This window comes from Lichenostomus cassidix, chromosome 1, assembly GCF_008360975.1.
Source record: "Lichenostomus cassidix isolate B80296 chromosome 1, HeHo_3.0, whole genome shotgun sequence".
NCBI lineage: Eukaryota > Metazoa > Chordata > Aves > Passeriformes > Meliphagidae > Lichenostomus > Lichenostomus cassidix.
In genome coordinates, this window is record NC_139479.1 from 80,233,794 (window position 1) to 80,241,655 (window position 7,862).

Here is a 7,862-nt window from a genome sequence, read left to right on the forward strand (position 1 = left end):
GCAACATACTTGACTACCCCTTCTGAACAGTGAGTTTTAAGTGAAATGTCTTGTACCCTATTTGACTGAGAGCCAGAGTATCTTATGTGCTGAGGAGAATGTACTGGGGCCTACAGCTTAAATAGGTTGAGATTTCTCTGGTGGTTGCTATGGCTTCTGGATGTGCTGTAGGCTGGAGCAGTGTGTGAGCATGTGTATCTGTATGTTTAGGTTTCAGAAAAGTACAAGGCATTCAATGGCAGGTAAAATGTTATTAATAACCTGCAACTTTAGGGCGGGTCAGGTGCAGGACATCAACAGAGCTTCAGTTTTTATCAGTTCCCTCTGAATGATAGGTGGTGCAGGAGGAAGAGAGGTTGAAACCTTTCTGTATAGGCTAGAGAGAAACAGGCATGTGCATATGCAGAATTTTTCTATATCTGTAATAGGAAAGGCACTGACACGTACTTATGCCAATTATTCCTAATTGTTTCATTTTGATCAGCTGGTTTGATCCAGCAGATGCTATTTAGCATGAGATGCACAAGCTAAATTAAACTCTCATGCTAACATTTCACTAGGCTGATAGTTTAGTTCACTCTTCTCCAAGCACATTTTGCTATTTGCACTTTAAGATATGTGTGCATGTTGATGCTTGAAGTGATCCTGGGGACCTCTGACTTACCTCATTAAAAAGAGAATACTTTTAAGGGCTGTGTAGAAGGGCTGATACCACTTTAGCAATATGACAGGTGATGAATTTTAAGTACTGTCATAACCACCAAATATATTAAAAGGGATGTCTTTGCCCTAGGAGGATTTCAGAATCTTGAAAAACATTTTACATTCTTAAATGTCCAGCATTTGAACATTAACCCTGATGTTTGTGTATGATGGGAAAAACTACTCAAAACCATTAACTATACAAAACCCTTATATTTAGCAAATGATACATAATACATACAGGATTTCTTAAAGCTTCATTTTAAATTAACTAACTCATTACCTAACTAACATTTTAAATTAATTAACTCTTCCATTGCTCTTTTATTTAACACTTGTAACAGTAAAATGATGGCCTCTTCTGTTTAGCTGGAACAAATAGGATTTTTGGTCTGGGCTATACATGGGATTCCTTAAGGTTTTTCTTCCCATGAGCACTGATGACTGAAGGAAACTGAGTATCTAAGAAGGCAAACCTTCCTGAAAGCAGACTGGCCATGACCTCTGGGAGGCCCTTACTTCACCTGGAAATGGGAATACCCAAACCAACTGTCTCCAGACTTTTGACTCAGTGCTCTGCTCTTGGTCTAACTGTACTACTTCGTGCTACCAGACCTATCTCTGCGTCAACAGTTCAGGAAAATCTTGAGCCCACTTAAAATCCTGATCCTATTTTGGGACTCTCTCACTTCACCCTGTAGGTGTTTAGGCATAAACAGGAATACTCCAAAAGTTTGACATTTGGGTGACTAAGTCTGCAGTCTGTACTATATTTTGCTTTGCACAAAGATTTCCTTCTATATCTCATACATTTATAAGGCTGCTGAGTTTCGTCACTCAGTTATATTTCTCTCTGTTTTTCTGAAACGCTCTATTAACCTTGGGATCATATGCACAGGTTTAAATTTCGGCAGGATAATACCTGCAGGAAACTGCATCCAGTTGTGGGAGGGGAAAAAGCCAATTACAAGCAATGGACTAAAAGGCCAGATCAAACACATGAAACTCAGCAGTGGGATGATAAAATAGAAGCAATGAAATGCTTCTTTTCACAGAACATATCTATTTGCTGTGTTTGCTGCCTTGAGGAGAAGTAGAAATAGGGTGATTGCATTTTCCTGATTGTTGGGGGCTGATTTTTAACTTTAACATTGAAAGGATGTTTTGTTGTTGGTTTTTTTTTTCTTTAATTAAAGAGGCTGGGAAAACAGAACTTGAGCTCCATCTTATCCTTTAGGATTGTAGAGGTTTGTAATAGCAGCATTAAAACTTCTCCAAATGGAAGATGATGGGACCATCAGGGTGTGGAAGAAGCAGGAGGGATAGCAGGAGAGGAGCCGTATAGGAAAGACAGGTGCTGATGGCACCTGGGTTGGCAGCATATTAAGTTCCCAGCACATCTGCATGGGATACCCAGAATGGGAAATGAGAAGTAACCTAAAGCAAGGGACATCCTAAAAAAACAGTCTAAAGAAAAAAATAAGTAAATTTCAGTGGTTTGGGTTGGTAGGGACCTTAAAGATCCAACTCCCTCCCCTCCCCCCATAAGCATGTGTGCCACCCACTTGCCCAGGTTGCTCAGGGCCCCATCCAGCCTGGCCTTGAACACTTCCAGGGATGAAGCATCTACAACTTTTCTGGGCAACCTGTGCCTCACCACCATCACAGTAAAGAATTTCTTCCTAATATCTAATCTAAATCTCTCTTTTTATAGTTTAAAACTGTTTCCCCTTGTCCTATTGCTATCTACCTATGTAAAAAGTCCTTCTCCCTCTCTTTTATAAGGCCCCTTTAAGCACTGGAAGGCCACAGTAAAGTCTCCCCAAAGTCTTCTCCAGGCTGAACAACCCCAGCTCTCTCAGCCTGTCTTCATAGGAGAGGTGCTCCTGGCCACTGATTACCTTTGTGGCCTCCTCTGCGCTCAGTTCAACACATCTTTCTTGTGTTTAGGACTCCAAACCTGGATATAATGATCCAGGTGGAGTCTCACAAGGGCAGAGTTGCAGGGCAGAATCCCCTCTTGCCCTGCTGCCCACGATGCTTTTGATGCAGCCCAGGACATGATTGGCTTTCTGGACTGTGAGCACACATTGCCAGGTTACGTCCAGCTTTTCATACATGAGAATCCCCAAAACTCCTTTTCTGCAGGGCTGCTTTCATGATTTCCTCTCCTGGTCTGTGCTCATGTCTGGGATTGCCCCCACCCCAGGGCAGAACCTTACCCTTGCACATGTTGAACTGTACAAAGTCCTTGTGGGCGCACTTCTCAAGCTTGTCCAGGTCCCTCTGGATGCCATCCCTTCCTTCTGTTGTGTCAACGGCACTGCTCAGCTTCCTGTCATCTGCAGACTTGCTGAGGGTGTACTCAATCCTGCTGTCCATGACAATGATGAAGACACTGAAGAGTAGCAGTCCCAGGACAGAACCTTGAGGGATACCACTCATCACCAGTCTCCACCTGGGCACAGAGCCACTGTTTAAAAAACAAATAAGTTAAAAGATAAAAGGACAGATCACCTGCCTATGCCAATGGTAAGAAGGACAAACCCTTTTCAGCAGTTTCCAGGTAAAAAGACTCAATACTTTAACAAGCAAAACCTAATGCTTCATGGAAGTGGAACAGCTATGAAGCAGCTCAATACTCCTCCAAAACCAGCACTTGACGGCCAGCCTAGGGATGAAGAGTCAGTGGGGGCTGGGTAGCTGGCATCTCTTTTCATTCCTGTTGCTGCAAGAAAACTTGGCCAAAGCACTGCGATATATGTGGGTATAGGTAAGCAGGATATTTTAACACAGAGCATGGCACTGGTAAGAAGGTGGGTGTAAGAATGTTGATGCATGTTTTAAAATAGAATTACTTTGCCCTTCTATAGGTGTTGCATTGAGTTTTGCTGCACTGCTGCTAGAGAGAAGCAATGTTAATTACCACAAAATCTCTGGCTTAAGAGTTCAACTACAGGTCTCCAAGTACAGTTCCTTTCTTTGGTGTTAATTTGTGTGCTGTCTTGATGCCATGAACAATTACATATGGCAAAGCTCGTGTTTACCCTCTAATTTGTTTATACCCTTCCATGCAATCCTGCTTCCACAAAGAAAAGAAATGCTGGCTCTGCCAGGACAGGTGATGGCCCTCTTGTCTTATGGATCAGGCAAAAAAATCAAGGCTGGGAGGCTGGTTACCAGTTGAAAGGGCAGCTGTGTCACTGTTAAGATAACTTCCAGAATGGGTAGGGTTTTTTTAATTTGTTTGAAAAGAATGCTAAAACCAGGATAAAAGTGTTCCAAAAATGTGAGAAAACTAAACCCTGCTGGTATTTCTGAATTACTTACGGATTTTTTCTTATTTTGAAATGTGTTCATAAAAAAAGCTACAAAAACGGAAGATTTGAGAAAAATGCGAAGTTTCAGCTGCTTGCTAACACGCCCTGACATTCCTTTTTTATTTATAGAAGGAATATAGTCTACGTATGTATATATACATGAACAGAAAGGACTGATTTTTTTATTTTCTTGCAGTTGAGAACACTGACAAAAATCCCAATCTGGAAACCCTTCACCAGATGAACTGGGATCCACACAGTGTTACTTATCCTCCTTATCTCTATTTTTTGTTTGTCTTTCCTGTTGAGATAAGACTTCCAGGAGCAGGCCTGGCCACCATCCAGGGTGGGAGCAGTGTTCAGCATGCAGGAGCCTTTCTCATTGAGCCCTGAAGTGCTACTCTGATAGCAGGCTAAATAATGACCAATAAAAGGTGAAAGGAAGCCAAGCCCAGCACTGTCTTTGTAAACACCATTTGTAAAACCATTAAAGATTGATAGTCTTCAAGGACTGGACTTAAATCTACGTGAATTGGACAGTTTCACTGATGTGATTCAGCTCTGTTCTTAAAGGAGATTTTCTCTGTGGAGGACAAGGTAGACTATTCTCTAAGTTCCTGCTTGTGAGGGTTTCAAATGGACCCTCGCGGGAGGGGCATAATGCAGGTTTACTGATTATCAGAAACATTCTAGCTCGACTTAGACATGCCTGTGTGCAGCACTGTAACTCTTTGGTTCTCATCACACAAATACTCTTCAATACCTAAAGAGTGTTAAACCAGCTGCACTGACAGCTTGTTCCAGGCTTTTGTTGGTAGCTCCGCAGCAGCATTTCTGCAATGAGTGTTATGCTTCTGTCTGCAGCCTCAGTGAGTGCTCTTACTCTTCTCTTATTGGATCTGAGGTACAACAATGTTCCTTTGGAACTGGCACACTTCAGACTAAATCTGTGCTGTGTGATGCTTTCATTGCTGTCTGGCCTCAGGGACAAGCCGTTTTACTTTTCCCAGTGTATTATTGACCCCCCTGTTATTATATTTTACCCTTGGCAGACATTCTGGTCCTTGCCTTATTGCTTTTTGAGTTGCACTGTGTTCATGTATTCCCAGGTGACTGTTCAAGTACACTTGGTGTAAAATGCACTGCAGCCCATCTAAGATTTTTGCTGCAGGCTCCAAAGGATACACCTTAACTTGGATTTTATTAGGCTGTATGGATCTATATAAAAAATATCCTTGAGAGAGGGAATTACATCAAATTATTATTAATTTTTGAGTCTGATGGAGTAGAAATGTATTTGCATAGAGAGCACTGACTGTGCTCACACAGGGTTATGGATATGGAAGGCATGTTGGAATATGCAATAAGTAGTCAAGCTGGGTCCCTTTATCAGACTAAGGGCTGTAATTGTGAGAGAACCACAAACTCTCACTCTTTTAATACAATGATTCATGCACCACTGGGCTGTTAACTCTGTAGCTAACAACTTTGTATTTATTCCATACCCCAGCGTTAATTGGAATACAGAAATCTGGCAAAAAACTCTGTGTAGAATGTCAATGTTTTGTATTTCTTTTAAAGCAGGATATAAAATAATCTTCTAACATATGATATTGACTTGTATGTATATGTGTGTATATATTTGCATATACAGAGATGTACATTAGCATGTTTCTGGATTACAGTGTCATTTATATCATATTAGGTAGGATCAATATGATGATATAGGTCAATCCCTTCAAGACATTCAAAGCTACTGGATATAACAATAGCTGTGGTGTGAAAACCCTATGTAATTTTAGATGGCAGTCTTTTGAACACATACACTTCTAATAATCTGAATTTTGGTCACCACAATATGAGAAAGATATTGAACTATTTGCATCCAGAGGAGGGCCTTGGTGAAGGGCCTTGAGGGAAAGCCATATGAGGAGTGTCTGCAGTCACTTGTTCTAGTCATCCAGAAGAAGAGGAAACTAAGGAGACACCTCATTGCAGTTACAGCTTCCTTATGAGGGGAAGAGGAGGGGCAGGCACTGACCTCTTCTCTCTGGTGACCAGTGAAAGGATCCTAGGGAATGGCCTGAATCTGTGTCAGGGGAGGTTTAGGTTGGATATCAGGAAAAAAAAGAGGGTGTTTGGGCACTGCAACAGGCTCCCCAGGACAGTGGTCACAGCACCAGCCTGACAGAGTTCAAGAAGCATTTGGACAATGCTCTCAGGCACATGGTGTGACTCTTGGGATGTCCTGTGCAGGGCCAGGAGTTGGACTTGGTGATCCTTGTGAGTCCTTTCCAACTCAGCTTGTTCTGGGAAGATGAGGGTTTTTTTGGCAGAAATGCTTGCCTTGTTCTTTCATTATCTCAGAGAAAATTGTTGTTTTTAAAACGTATGTTGGTAACAAGTCTGGTGATCAAGGTTGACATCCTTTTCTGTGGTATATGCCACACAAAGAGGAGTGATAATATCCAGGGTGAAGTTATGCTTTCCTTGATTCCTGTCAATGTAATTGCATCTTCAATTTTATCACTTCTCTCAGAAAGTAAGATCTCTACTAATGACAGAGAAATAGTGAGGAATTTCTGAAAATTATCATTGCAAAATGAGTTTGACTTTTATGCAGAGTGCAACACAGCCTGTAATGCCTTAATTTGATGGAATTTTTTGAAATTATATTATTTACAACTGAGATGTACAGAGGTACCATCAATTCTGTCAATTAAAATAGAATGTTAATAGACTCTATTAATATTAGTATAGTATTAAAATAGAATAATGGATAGGCAGAAAATACAAAAATAAAACACCATCAATACATAATGTCACATGGAATTTCAATTATTTTTACAATGATTTAGTAAAGTTTAAGATTTACATATACCAGAGAAAACACAGACAAATGAAATATAAACACAGATATATCAACCAAACTGCTGGCATGTTTACATGTCCTTATTACCTGGACAGCAGCAGAACCAAGACTCAGAGACAACATCTGGTTCTCCCAGCCTCACAAGTTACTCACAGTCAGCTGAGCCCTGCTACCCACCTATATGTGGGTGGTAAATGCAAGCTACTATGGTTTATATTACCTGTCCTTAAGTGGTCCCAGCTAAGACAGATTTCATTGCATCATCTCCAGGCTCAGTGTGCTTCCCTGGACACCTCTGCCTGCAGGAGATCACTGAGTTGCAGTGACCTGTTTGGGGTGAATGACCTGCATGAAGGGTGAATGACCTGCATGAAGGGATGAGCTGGCATCATCAAACAAATTTTGCAGTGATTCTTTAAGTCATAACTAGCCCACATTATCTGCCTTCTCCCACGACAGTGCTGCAGCCAAGTTGCAGGTTAATGATAGCTCCACACCTCCCTGCCCCAGATGAAAAGGAAGCCAAACCAGTACAGACACGTAGTTCCAAAAAGGGGGAGCAAGGCAGGACTGAGAGCCTTCTCCCGTCTCAGAAGCATTTCAGCAGACAGTGTCCATAAAAGCCAGCTTACCATGGAGTTAGGAGGTCTGGGTGCAGCTTTTAGCAAGATGCTTCAGTTCATACTTCACTTTAGCTCAGGGAATCACCCCTCCCACTGCAATGATCCCTCCTCCATGCCCACCCCAGCTCAGAACACCTCCCTGAACATCTTGCTGGTAGCCCTACTGCCAGCCCAGGGTGACCTTGATTAAGCCTGTGAGGAGCTCACTGTACCAGGGTGCTGCTGGGGCCAAGAATTAGCCACATTCAGAGAAGAATTGGAGATTTAAACAAGTAACATGATTATCCAGAGCTATTATAGCTAATGCTAACAAAAACTTTGGAAGAGAGATAAAGCCTCATGCTT